At 37.2% G+C, this 14,863-nt stretch overlaps 1 long non-coding RNA gene across 1 annotated transcript in view; it reads right to left on the bottom strand.

Moving 5' to 3' along the window:
- Positions 1-290: 290 nt before the first annotated feature.
- LOC144583198 (uncharacterized) overlaps positions 291-14,863 on the bottom strand; it is a 49,509-nt gene continuing 34,936 nt past the window's right edge. The window contains exon 7 of the long non-coding RNA XR_013536863.1: positions 291-13,574. This is a non-coding gene — a long non-coding RNA (uncharacterized LOC144583198). The remainder of the gene's footprint in view (positions 13,575-14,863) is intronic.

Below are 14,863 nucleotides of genomic sequence, written 5' to 3'. Positions count from 1 at the left end.
GCCACTCGCAATCTTTGGTCATTCACAGATGAGGTGTGACACAGTTCATCTTTTTCTTGGCAGAGTCGACATTTGCTGTTAGCACTAATTCCATGGATCTTAGCTTTCATTACGTTGGTTTGGAGTGCTTGTTCTTGTGCAGCAAAAATCAAGCCTTCAGTTTCTTTATTAAGGATCCCCAGTTTTAGCCATGTCCATGTTGAATTATGATCATGCTTTCCATCAATATTTCTCAGGTGTTGTCCATATAGTGGTTTATTTTTTCAGCTGTTTCATTTATTTCCAAATTGTTTTTTCTTATATTGGGCCTTTATTTCTATTGTTTTCAAAATATGCTGTATTATCGCTGCCTGAGTAAATTTTCTCTCCTTTATCCAGGCTTCTTTTTTCACCCTCTACTACCTCCAATTGGATTGGAGGTAGTAGAGGATAATTAATTATTGCAATTATTTGCAGTATTCCACTGCCTCCAATTTTTCATGGTAAATATAATCCATCCATGTCACTTTTTGGATGTACTGCGTGATGCATGTTCATTAGTTTCTGTGTTTTTTAAATCCAATTCTTCTAAATTGAATAAAAAATGCATTTTGGGTCCAATCTATTATTGTAGCTGGGTATCTAATTACTGGAACGGCCAATGTGTTTATGGCTTTGATTATATTTTCCCCATTTAATTTTGATTTTAAGATTTTTCACAGTCCTTTGGTGTATTCCCTTTCTGTCAGTTCTTTAACTTTTGTGTGCACAATGTTATCTGCTTCTAGTATTCCCAGGCAATTATTATTTTCATTGCTTGATAGTTATTTTATAATATTGCCATTTTTAACTCTATTCCATCTAGTTTTTGAGTCTTGCCATGGTGCATAGACAGAGCTGCATATTTGTCAATTTCAAATTCCTTTTGGATATATTCACTGAATATTCACACTGTGTTTAGCAGTGATTCTATCTCCATGGATTTTTATCATTATTGTTGTTGTTTCTGCCGCTGCTGCTTCAGCCAAATGATTGAGCAAGCTCTGAATGAATAGCAACTAAAATTTTCCTACATGTTAAGAAAGGAAGCAATATTTTTCAGTATACCATTCAAATGATTTTCCATTGTTCTCTGCCACAACATTTTCTTCGCAGAACTCCAATTCTCCACTCAACACAGGCATGCACACTTTGTCAACAGGGTCAGAGGAGATTCTTGTTAATTGTTAAGGTTGACCCCCCCCCCAAAAAAAAGCAGTAAGCAGTATTTCAACATACAGTGCTTTTCATTTAAAGGCTTATGACTTAAACCAAAACCAGTGGCATGATGTCAGAAATACTTGGGATATTGTTTTGTCAACACATGGACAGCACATCGCAAGCTTAAGGGGAAATTTTGCATACACTTTAAGAGACTTTTAAGGGCAGAAGACAGACAGGAATTGAAAATGCTTACAGACACACTTCAGGGCTGTCACAGAAACCTAGAACCTATTTATTTATTTATTTATTTATTTATTTATTTATTTATTTATTTATTTAGTTAGTTAGTTAGTTAGTTAGTTAGTTAGTTAGTTAGTTAGTTAGTTAGTTAGTTAGTTAGTTAGTTATTGATTTATTGATTTGATTTATACCACGCCTATCTGGACTACCAGACCACTCTAGGCGGCTGGTAGTCCAATTTAATATGTAGCCCCATGTTATGAACAGCCAGATATTATATACAAATACCGTGTGGGTTCTGTGCTGTCAAGTTGGAACTGATTTACAGCAACCCTAACAGGGTTTTCAAGGTAAGTCAGATATTTACATATTGTCAGTTCCACTCCCCCAGTGAGTTTCCATGGCCAAGTGGGGATTCGGGGGATTTGGATCCTGTTCTCCAGAATCTTAGTCCATAATTCTATCCACTAGACCAGTGGTCTCCAACCTTGGGCCTCCAGTTGTTCTTGGACTACAATTCCCAGAAGCCTTCTCCACCACTTCTGCTGGCTAGGATTTCTGGGAGTTGAAGTCCAAGAACATCTGGAGGCCCAAGGTTGGGGACCACTGCACTAGACCACACTGAGAATCCATACAAATACTAGAATTAATATATTTTAAAGGGGGATATAACTCTACCTATAGCTACAGCTGTTAAAACAGTTTTAGAAAAGTAAAATTTTGCTAGGTATAGAAACAGCAAGTCCACAATCTGTTGGCCTTGGCTGAAACATCATTTCATTACTGTTTTTTACATTGTAAACATTCATTTACATCCCGTGCATGTCTTCTCCGTAACCCAACTGAATTCAGTAGGAGTGATTCCTAACACAGTTTTATAGGAGTAAAGCTTTCAGAAAGATTTTTTTTCTATAAGTTTTTGTTTTGCCTTTACGAAGTCTCTAACATAAATAGAAAACCAACATTTAAAATTATTTGAAATTAGTTCTTTCTTTATTTTTTATGATGCTTTATCACCTTCATATGAATATAACATGATGAAAAGTAACAATTATATAGCAGAACATTTTGTATTGCATGAAAATTCAATTAGTGGTTTCATTCTACCTATAAATTCAACTCTTGCAAAAAAAAAAAAAACCAGAAAATTGTGTTCTTTCTTTTTCTGACCTATTCTATTTATTTGTGCAGCACAGAAACTATGTCTAATATAGGTTTCTCAGCACTCATGCTACCAACATAGTATAGAGGAAATGCAAAATCTGATATCTTGAGAAGACTAACTTTTAAATATAGAAAACTCTTCTATTTTCTCCAAGGTGGAACCATTCAGCTCAATAAACTACAATGCAAGGGGGGTGTCATAACTCATTGATAGAATATGTGTTTTATGTACAGAAAGTTGAAAAATTCTAGCATCTTCCATTAAAAGATTCTGGGATCAAATTATGGCAAATAGATTTGACTGAGATTGTGGAGAGATTCCACCAGTCAAAGTAAACAGTACTAGATTAGATGGACATGTGAAGGAGCTGCATATGGGATATGAAAATTATAAGACCACAGTACATCCAGGAAGCTCTTTTTTGCTGAAGAAAGTTTTTCTGTTAAAAAAACAACAAAAAGCAGTTCATCTTATCTAATATTAAGTCATTTAATTATGCCCTTACCAAATAGAAATTGCTGGCTTCAAATTTGTTTAAAAGGTAAAAGCTCTGACAGTACTGAGTACATAAAATGAATAAGACCCAAACTAGATTTGATATTAAATGCATCAAGGTGTTTAATAACCAAATACTTTTTTGTTTGTTTTTTAATTAGTATGACTGGTTCACAATTAACAGAACCAGAAGCATGGAGATAGGAAATAACTCCTTGTTGTCTTGTTCAAATGCTAGAAAATTCTCCTTTGGTTCCAATGAGGGATTCCCCCCCACAGAAGAGAATACCAGCTCCTGAAAAAGTATTTTCCTTAAAAGCAAAGCAGGAAAGGAAAAGGTTAAAAGCATTCATGTCTCTAAACTGTTTTAGCAATAGCTGCAGTAAGGAGGAAGCTTGGAACAGTAGTTTGGTGGGCAGGGAGATTAACTCTTTCCTCCCCTGACACTTTCCAGCTGAAACTTGCATCCCCAATTAGGAAAAAAAAATATAGGCATATCACACACCTGTATGTTTATTTACTTTCCCAAAAGGGCATAAAGCAGCTGGAAGGAGGGTGAATTTCATTAGGAAAACAACTGGTGAGAAACGGTTAAATCTCTTTTCCCCTGTACATCTGATCTGTTTCATGACCTCCCAAAATCTACTACTACTAAGATTATAAAAACTTTAGAAGAGATTAATTCATCTGTCTCTATCATAATGTCTTGATTTCACACAGACTGGCGATATATAGGTAATATAATTAGAAATATCCTTCACTTTTCACTGCACTCTTTCTTGTAGTGAAGAGGGCATTATGGATGTCTCTATTGGAGGCAAAGTCTTAATTTTATGGGACATTTTATTTTCAAGTACAGGAAGGTTTGTGCAGTAGTTGTAGGATTTAAAAGAGTGATTTACTTCTACTTCTACATATTGTACATCAGCCTTCTACAATCTGATGTCCTCCAGATGTTTGACTACAGCTTCTTGGAAGCCACTCCCAGTTTCTGGATCTCCCTGCTAGGTTCATTCCTGCTCTGTAATCCTTCCATTGGCAGGCAAAAAGGTTTTTATTCAGGCAGGATTTGTTATGTATGCTGGTCTGTGTTTGAAAGGGCTAAACAGACTGTGGCTGTGCATTTCATTTTTGTGTTTTTAATTTTGTCTTTTTGTCTTATGCTTTAATTAAGAGATTTTTAATAATAGAATCATTAAATTGTAGGTTCCAAAGGGTTCCGATTTATCATCTGGCCCAACTCCTGCTAAAGCAAAAAGGACCAGCTGAAAGTTCTCTAACCATAACGCTATCTTTGATTTTAAAAAAATGTAAGTAGAGGCCATCACATTATAAGGTGACATACTCCTTACTAAGTAGCACACTTGCAGGAAGTTCTTTCTAAATTTTAGTCAAACCATCCTTCCTCCTACTTTGAATCCACTTGTCTGGGTCCTCCTACCTTACAGAGCCACAGAAAACAAACTTGATCCATTTTTCATGTGTCTGATAAGAAAGGTGTGCATCTGATTGCACTAGAAAACACTACATCACTCTAGCCCAGCCCCCAAAAGTAACAGCCTTTCTGCTGGACCAAAAAGATCCATGATGCACTAATTCTTGTACATCATGTAATCATCAGGAAATCACTTTCATCAGACCATGTCACAAGTGGTCCAAAATGTGAGCTACAAGCCTATGTGATCACACCTTGAGTCTAAAAAATGTCTAGGTTTGCATATTTAGTTATGTCAATGCTGAATTATCTTTGCCATACACCCCCCTTTTTTTCCCCCTCTCTCTGAGAGCAGAGACATCACTCTTTCCATGTGAGGAGTAGCTATATATCTTCCCTATCATTAAAATCTGCTGGCAGAGCCCTCCTCTGTCTCTCTCTCTCTGTTGGAAGCTGTACATCATGTAGAGACACAGGAGAAGGCTTCTGCAGCTATAGTGCTCCAATTATGGAATGCTCTCCCCTTGGAAGCCTTGCTGGTGCCAACACTATTTTTATTTCAATGCCAAGTTCACACCTGTCTGTTCACCCGGGCATTTGGTAATTATAGAGACTCTGACTTCATAGTTAATCCTTCCATCGGTTTTAATCTTGTTTTAAGCGATTGAACTGTTTTATATTGTTTTAATTGTTCTGAAGTATTTCTGTTGTGATTATTCTCTAATGTGGTCATGCCCTGTTCTGAGAGCTGTTGATATAGGGCAGGTTGGAAGATTTTTCAAGAAATAAATAATGGTTTTTCCTGGCACCAAGTGGAGTAGAATTTCATTTCAGATTATTTTTGAAGTATTTATCAAAATTCTGATTTATGTTTTTTTTTCCCTCTAGCTGGAATGGAAGAAACTTGGGATTCAAAATATGTGAATGCATTGAAAAGAGAGAGAGAGAGAGAGATTTTACTATAACTACCCTAGTTGTAGCATCTTGTATTTATTGAGGGCACTAGGAGAAATCACGGCACAGGCAAGCTGATACAGATGCTTCAGGTATGTGGTTCTTTTAGGGGCTTTAAAGTACCAACACAGTGGCTGAAATCGAGCAGAAAGTCACTAGAGTAGCCTTACCAAAGCTGGGGATTTGGTGAGTTAACACCTATGCTAGTTTTATTGATTCAGTGGTCCTGCTTTGGTTGTGACTGATCTGATGGATTTCAGGCACTGAACTGAGGTCCAGCACTAATGTGGCAGGATTCTACCTGGTCATATTAGTAAAATTCTGACCATTACATTCTGAAGCAGCAGAACACCTAGATCAGATACCAACCTTGGGTCTCCAGATGTTCTTGTACTAAAACCCCAGATGCCTTCACCACTAGCTGTGCTGGCAGGATTTCCGAGAGTTGTAGTCCAAGAGCATCTGAGGACCCAAGTTTGGGAACCACTGGTCTAGATCATTTTCAGAATGAAAATAGGGAACTGTTAATTCATAAACAGATTATTCCATTCTTTGATTTTCGGCACAACACTTTCCCCATAATAACAAAGTGATTTTGATTTTGTTTGTTTCCAGGGAAAGATGTGCATTTTCTAACACTGAAATGTTTCATTTTCATGTCAGAAGACTTGCTAAATTTGACCATTTTGTTGACAGCTGTCAATCAATATGTCTCACAGCTACCCTACCGTGTCAGCCATCAGCTAAACTCCACTTTCCCAGGAACATCTTAGAATGGCATCTTGGTCCTGTTTTCAGATAAACAGATCCAATTTCTCAACAAACAGTCTGCTACAGTCCTTTTGATAACAATGTAATAATTCAAAACAAATGATTCCAGGCTTTGATGATAACACTTTTATGGGTCAGGGAGAAATCCTCCCACCAACATCTGTTTGATTTTATCTACTTGAACTTTATCCTCCCGGTTGAAGATTTATAAGCTGAAATCATCTCAGCCTATTAAAGTCAGACTAAAGTTAAAGCATCGACACAGAGAATGAAAGTGCATTTCACAGGCATCTACATTTGGAAAGCCTGTTTAAGGGAAAGATAGCAGAAGTTTTTGAAAGATGTGTGCTTAACTATACTGGGAATCCTGCGTTCTGTGTAAATCCATGCAAGAGAAGGAGATTAAGAATTCCATTGCTTTACAGTCAGGGCAAGCTATTCAACCTTCTTTTAAAAGGCACTGGAAAAAATACAGATGTTGTTTACATTTAAAGCCTGTTTTCTCAGCAAAACCCATGATGGGTGATGAAAATTCACTCCAGATTTGCATTTTCCTTGGCTTTTCCCTTAAAATTTTCTCACGTGCTACAAATAAGGAGCATAAGAACATGTTTATTAGAATCACTTGGTACTTATTAGCAGATCACATAGACAGTCTGGGGTGTTTTCGTTGGCATGTGGAAATATTCTTGACAACACAGAGCAACAAAACCCTATACATTCATGTAAATCATGTTATCCTCCATTCACTGTCTGTCAAATCTATTCCAGAAAGCTATGAAATCTCTCCCCCTCCCCCCTTTTCTCTCTCACACACAAACAGAAAGATCTCATAATATGTGACTAGCATGCACCTAAAGAGCTGGTTGAAATCAGTAGAGCTTGCTGAGTCTTGGGCTGTTCCAGATACGTTATAAGGAGCATTTGAGAGAAACTTTTTACAGAAAACACACATGCCATGCACTCAGAATAATGGCTATATAAATATTGTCTTTTTTTCCTGTAAATACTTTTGTACATGTTCGAAAACAAATTCCACAAAACTGGCTTATTTTTTTAAAAAAAATGCAAATGCATAAAACATATGCTTTCCCCAAATCATAAGCTTAGCGTTTCTCTCCGTCTCTTTGTACATACACAGTCTATATATGACTGTCAGGATTTTTTTGTATTAAACAACTCAAACTACTTTACACATGCTAAAGTTATTTTACTACTGTAGGAAGAGATGACCCTGGAGATTAGGCGATGCCCTTATCACTGCTAATGTATACAATGCAACTGGAAATCATGCTAGCACAGTTTAAAGTGGCTCGAAAGAACATTTCTTGGCTGCTCTGGAGCATATAAAAGCATTTAAACCTCCAGGAAAAAAAGCAATTAAATGGTGAAATACTGATAAGAGCTAAAAAGCAAACTCATGGTGCCAGTAAAATACAAATACTAGTAAAACATATTCAGTAGTATTTTAATGAACCAAGTGATCAGCTTTTATAAAAGGACATGAGCCTAAATATGTAGTTCCTCAGGTCTCTTTGTTTGAAAAGGCAAATAATAATAATAATAAAATAAAATAAAAGTACAAAGATCAATTGAACTTTCATATGGTCCTGGGTAGTCACAAAATACTGCCACGTATTTTTGCTCAAGCACATGGCCAATCCAGAAAAAGTTTCTTTCTCCAAAACTCATCAAAAAGGAGATCAAATATGTCATCTTATAAATTCACAATATTATTTGCAGGTAGCACAACAGAGCAGCCAATTTGAGGTACAGTTAGAACCCCTAAACAGCTTTAGACAGAATGGCGATGTGTCCTATTTGGCAGAGGGCAGACTGCTATTGAAAGGGCTGTCAGAGGGCAGTCCTGTACTTAAACACACCCTCTGTTTGAAGGATAATAATAATAACCTTAGAACTGCAGAGCCGGAAGGGACCCTATGGATCATCGAATCCAGTCTGTCAAGGAGGCAGACTGGGGAATTGAACTCCCAACCAGATGCCTAAGCCATTGAGCTTTCCAGCAGAGACTCTCTGAGTCCAAGAGCTGAATTCAGTTCCAGAGAAGTTCTCAAGAACTGAACTGTAGTGGCAAGCAAACAGGCAAGACCAAAGGTGGTGGGGAACCCTCATACGTTTTAGTTTAAAGCTTCCATTGTTTATAATTAAGCCTTAAAGAAAGGCATTCAACCTTTCAGAATGGGGATAAAAATATACAAACACTGGGAAACCATAAAATAATGGTGTCATAGGAAAGAGGATGGAACCAGTCTCCCCAAAAAGATAGAATGGGGACCCTAAGAGGGATGGATTGGGCCCAAAGTCCTAAAGGTCCGAATCCCTGTTCTCTTCAAACAGCTGCCCAGTCTAACCTTGGTTTTAAAAAAAACATTAAAAGGCTGCTGGCCAGACAACATTCCTTTTAAGATTTCTAATGTAGAGGAAAGGGAGCTGAAGTTTAGAGGGAGTAGTCCTGAGCAAGCAGTATAAGAGAACTCAGTGCAACTGAAGCTGTCAGTGAAGCAAGGTGTTTGCTGGGAGTTGTCTTTGGTAGTATGTCCAGATTTGTCATGGAGATATCAGGTGAACTCTTAAAATGGCAGAAGCACTGAATGGATAGCTTCCTGCTTGCAAATCAGAAATAGGGCTTCTAATCATGAAAATAAATATGCATAGGGGAAATGGCTGCAAAATCACAAAAGGTTCTTAAGTGTACATACATTTTCCTCTTGCAGTTTGAGAAGGCTGCAATTGTCCAACAAACAGCCTATTCCCTCTTACATCTGTAAAGCTTTCAACAGGACTTCTCCAGCCCATGCCAAAAATTCATGAGGCAAAAGGGCATACAGGGTGTAATACAGAAGTAACTGCTATTTTATTAAGGATATTTAGCTACAGAGTCATACAGAATACTATTTTGAACCCAGTGCACAAACAGTCATGGAAACTGGAGTTGAGGGAAGAGAAAGTCGCAGCTATTCCTGATCTGCTGTTCAAATATGATATACTTAGAGAACAAAACAAGAGCTTTTACCATTTGAGTTGGGAGTCCATTAAAGCTTGCTGGGAGATGAAGAGTGTAATAAAACACAAAAACAATTTTAACTTCCAGGTCATGTAAATAAATGTAATTAGGCTCATGCTTTGAAAATCTTTTCCCTTTTCTGTAAAGCGTGTAATAGACTTACTAGAATTTCTTGTGGGTTTGCTTCATCAGAAATAGTTGAAAGATATTCATGCAATGTAATAACGGAAAGACCTGTCTTGAAAGTGTATTTCAGCAGGGGTGATGCTTTTTAAAAAACATCTTAACATCAGTATATTTAAACTTATGGGAGAAGGCACAACATTTTATACATGCATATATTTTTGTGCACACACATGAAAGGAGGAGGAGAGACAGAGAAGAGCAAGTGTGGGAGAAAATAAAACTATTGCATACCTTTCCCTTGGGTTCTGTCTGTTGCAAGACATTAGCCAGATGAGCATATGTAATTAAGTTCATCTGATTGTCCAAGTTGAAGGAAACGTCAAGAAAATACCATACTCAGAAAATGGAATAATTGGTATCGGGAATATTTATTTAGTTATATCTCACAGGACTGAGATTCAAAGTGATAGACAAGATTTTTTAAAAAATGTACAAATAAAAAAACATATTAAAATATAAATAAGTTATAAGAACTTATAGAAGGATGTGAATAAGAGCAGTATAGCAGCTTCTGTTAAAAGCCTATTTCCTAGCAGCTAATAGACTGCCAAAAGCTCACCTGTTTGTAGAAGGAAAAACAAAGATTTTTAAAAAGTGTGTTGGTTATATACCATCCCATAGTTCTTAAAGCACTCTCTGGGCAGTTTACAATTTGATTATACAGGCTACAAATTGCATCACCACCACAATGAGCTGGGTACTCAGTTTACTGTCCTCACAAGGATGGAAGGCTGACTGAACCTTGAGCTGGCTACTTATTGTTGAACCCGGGTCGTGAGCAGAGTTTTGCCTGCAGTGTTATAGTTTTAACCACTGCACCATGAGGCTCACTACCCTATCCTCTAGTAAAAGGGTATTCTATAACATGGCAGCAGCCACTTGAACACCCTCTTTTGCATTCCCATAAAATATGCCTCTGAGGGTTGCAAAATTATTGAGAAGGTTTCTTCAAAAGACCTCAAAAGCCAGGCAGGCTGTTATACGAGAATACAGTCTTTTAGGTAGATTGGATCCAAATCATACAAGGCTTTATAAGTCATAACCAAAACGTAGATTTGTACCTGGAAACAGCCTATTAAGCTCATTTATTTATTTATTTATTTATTTATTTATTTATTTATTTATTTATTTATTTATTTATTTATTTATTTATTTATTTAATTTATATGCCGCCCACACTACCCAGAGGTCTCTGGGCGGCTTACAACATTTAAAAGGGCAAAATAATTAAAATGCAATTTAAAATATATATTCTAAAAATAGCCATCAGACCCACAGCTGATATTATTTCAATTAAAAGCCTTTTGAAACAGGAAGGTTTTGACCTGCCAAAATGTCATCAGCGTCGGCGCCAGACAAATCTCAGTCGGGAGGGTATTCCATAGTCTGGGGGCAGCTGCCAAAAAGGCCCTTTCTCCACAAGCCCTCCCTCTTATCTCCTTGAGGGACAGCTCATGCCTCCTATAGCTAGTCATAGTCTACAGTCTGACTATAGATATTTAGAGCCACAGAAATTTCTAAATGCTTTTCAAACGTTGCTCTCTGTGCAGTGTGTTATATTAATCCAAATGGAATTGTACTCAAGTATATTTTACCATGGCTAGGTCAGACACTTCCATAAAGAGACACAGTGAGCACATTAAATTTAATTGTATAGATGTACTCATGATCACCACATAAACCCAAGCATTCAGGTTCATGGTTAAATCCAGGAGTACACCTGTACTATGAGCCTGGGTTTAGTCCCATCTAAAAGGCAACAAATTCCTGTTCCTCTGTCTATGTTTAAATGACCATGAACACATTTGTTTCATCCAGAGTAAACTTTAATTTTGTTGCCACAATTCAGTCTATTATTGGCATCTGACACTGATAAATATGTTTTATGAAGGCAAATTTTTTTTGAAGGCAAATGGAAAATAGAATTAAAGCTGGATGACACTGGCATAAGGATAGCAGAAATCCCCAAAACGTCCTGATACTTTCATGAATATGCATTTAGGAGAAGACAGAACTTTGAGGGATCTCCACCAGCCAATGGCTGTGCTGTTGTTGAACAGGAGTGTCCAACCTTAAATCCTGTCTCAGAGAAGTGCACCAGGAGGATACCATATTCAGGGTCTTTGAAAACCACTGAGATATCAAGCAGAAGGAACAGGAAAGAACTCTCCTTATATAGTTTCTGGCAGAGTTCATCCACCAAACAACCAAAGTCATTTCCCTCCCACAACTAAGCTTGCACCAAAATTGGTTTAGAAAATCTGCCTCCTTCAGGAACCTGGGAGATGAGAGTCTACCAAACACTGCAGCACGAAGAATGAAAGATTTGAGACTGGCTGGAAATGTCCAGTACTGTGAAGTACAAGGAGGTGTTTTATCACAAATGTTTTACCGTTACCTCTTTTAGCACATTAGAACCTTGCCATACTGCAGAGAGACAGTCTTTATTCCTAGTTTCCTCTCACTATGCCCCCATTCCTTCCCACAAAAAAACACATTTATGAGCCAGGAAGACCATTATAGATTATAGATGGCCATATTGAGGAAATGTAATGTAATAGGAAAATAACAATGAAGGTCAATCAACTATACATCAAGTGTGGCTTCCTCAATTACCTTTAATTTATTCATTTATTAGAGTCGGGTGACCAGCTCATAAAACTTATTTATGGCTAAAATATACAAAATCCAGTTTAAAAATATACAACTAATTCATAAAACATATTATGTGGCTAAAATATACAAAATGCAGTTTAAAATGTACAATCAGTTCATAAAACATATTATGTGGTTAAAATATAAAATATCCAATTAAAAAAGTGTACAGCTAGTTCAGAAAACATATTATATGGTTAAAATATACAAAATGCAACTTTAAAACTGTACAACAAACACTTGTATATTGATTGTAAAATGTGGGGAGAATCAAATACAGCATTTTTATACAGTAGCTATCCTTTGAACCATTGGATCATCTAGGGCAAACTGGTTTGGACAGGGTTTTTGGGTTATAGGGAGTCCTTCCTACATATTTGTAAAGATCTGTAAGTATTGCCTCCCTTTGGTTGGGACCACAACATTTCTCTACGCTCGACAATAAACCACCCTCATGCTAAAACCAGTCAACCTGTGAACTCAGGAGACTATAAGGGAGCACTGTCCCATTGCTACTGCACGGAATTTTGCTGCAGAGCATGTAATAAGGGAGTCTTGATCGGAAAGAAGTAGCTTGATGTAAAAAATTAATCAGGTCTCCCTGGATATCTGAGAATGATTGGGCTCAGGAGGTTGGTGTTTAGATTTCTATAGAAAAGACAGTACAGTAAGATATGACCTAAAGTTTCCACTTGGCCATCATTACACGGACACCGGCAATCCGAGATAAGTATGTGTTGAAATCTTCCCACTATGAGCTTAGAGGGTAAAACATTAAGTCTCGCTAATGTGAAGGCTCTTCTGGTCCTTTGTAATTTTCCCTAGTCCCCGTCATACACAATCTACATTGGGAGAACGTCATTCATAGCAAAGATACTGAACTGAATATATTGAAATATAATGGCAGATTTGTCGTTCATTCTAGAAAATGAAACGTGACTAGCCCTGCTATGTCTCAGGCCAAAGACACTTTCAGGTTCACCATGAAGAGGAGATGGGCAAAGGCAAGAAGAAAGGATGGAAAAGTTTAAATTTCCTCCTGAAGAATTACTGGAATATGGATCTGAAAACATCACAGACATTTAACTCAGCTTGTGGGCTGCAAGTGTTTTCCCACTGTTTACACCATTTGTGATTCAGTAACCATTCTTGCTCTAGTAAGAACTCACTAATTCCTCCCAACCTTAGGCATATGTCATGGCGCCTGATCCGTTGCTGCAGAATTATGTGGGTTTGCTTCAAGGGTTTTTGTGCTGCTGGAAGACCAGTCTTGCTGAATCATTCAAACACTTTTATTTATTCTACTGCCCACCCACCCCTAATGGTGAAGCACATACTTTGCCCCAGTTGCATAGGAGTGCCAGCCATAGACAGTATGTTAATCTTCAATAGGATAAAACTCCAGGCACTATACAGCTTCATTTTGAATCCTTAGCTTCTCCACTTTGGTTTATCAGGATAAAGATCTGTGAAATTAAAATACCCTCCTGAAACAATAAATGAAATGTATATATAATACAATTTTTTTAAAAAAAATTCTAAAATAAATGTGCTGAAGGCACATTAGGATTTTTGTTTACCAAAAACATAAAGAGTGCATAGGAATTTGAAAACACCATTGAAATACCAGATACAGAACTGCTGTTTTGAAATAATTACTGTTGCAATCATGCTTCCTCACGCATTGAGGATTTGCTTTAAATCTGATATGACAGAGAGACCTAATACTGTATCTCAATGAAATACACGCATAGGCAGAAAAATGAAGATGCACACACCTTCTGCATACTACATATGACATTTTCTGTATCATTATACTCAGATTCTATTTATAAATGGGGTAGGTTTTATAAAACAAAAAATAAGGATCATAACCAGTATATAAAATCACCAGGCCCTTGGACCATAATTAAGCATACAGTGCTGCAATGTTACAAGATAGCATATTTACACTTATAATGTAAACATTTGGGGCAAAATAACTGATGTTCTGGGAGATAGTCTGAATTGAAACATACTCTTTCATTTTTTTTCCTTCTTATATTCTAATTTAAAATAATGTGTAGTACTGTCCTTGCTTTATATCAAATTAATGCAAATAAGAATCCCAATTTAATCATGTGCTGCAAAGGTAAATGGAAAAAGCTAGTGTTTACAGTCCAATGTTATGCATGTCTGTTTGGAAGTAAATACGGTTGGAACATACTACTAGACAGGTGTGTGTAAGATTTCTGATGCAATCACATTTTAACTCCTCTGATAAGGAACAGAACAGGATGCTCAAGGACTGTCAAAGAAATAACCAATTCATAGTTATGGTAAGTAGAATCGACTGGAATAAAAAAAATTCCTACAGGAGTAAACAAGACCAAAAAAAAAATGTGTAGGATTCCATGCCAAATTCAAGGCACTGATGTTGACATAGAAAGCCCTAAACAGTTTGGGATGTTGATACATGTTGCAGTGTCTTTCTCAAAGAACTGCTACCTGTGTCACCTCACAGGTCTTGTTGCTACGAGTACCTACATTGAAGAGGCCCAGAAGGTGCCAGCTAGGAACTGGATCTTCTCAGTACTGGCCCCATCTCTCTGGAACTCACTTCCATCCGAGGTGTGCCAGGCCCCCTCCCTCCAGGCTCATAAGCTGGTGAAGACAGCGCTTCTCAAATAAGCTTCAGTAGTATATCGTCCCTCTGCAGCAGTTTCTTGTTGATCTTCAGCTACAGTATATCTTCTACTTTAGTTGTCACCACACA

This window comes from Pogona vitticeps, chromosome 5 (genome assembly GCF_051106095.1).
Source record: "Pogona vitticeps strain Pit_001003342236 chromosome 5, PviZW2.1, whole genome shotgun sequence".
Taxonomy (NCBI): Eukaryota; Metazoa; Chordata; class Lepidosauria; order Squamata; family Agamidae; genus Pogona; species Pogona vitticeps.
This window is presented reverse-complemented; position numbering and strand designations above follow the sequence as displayed.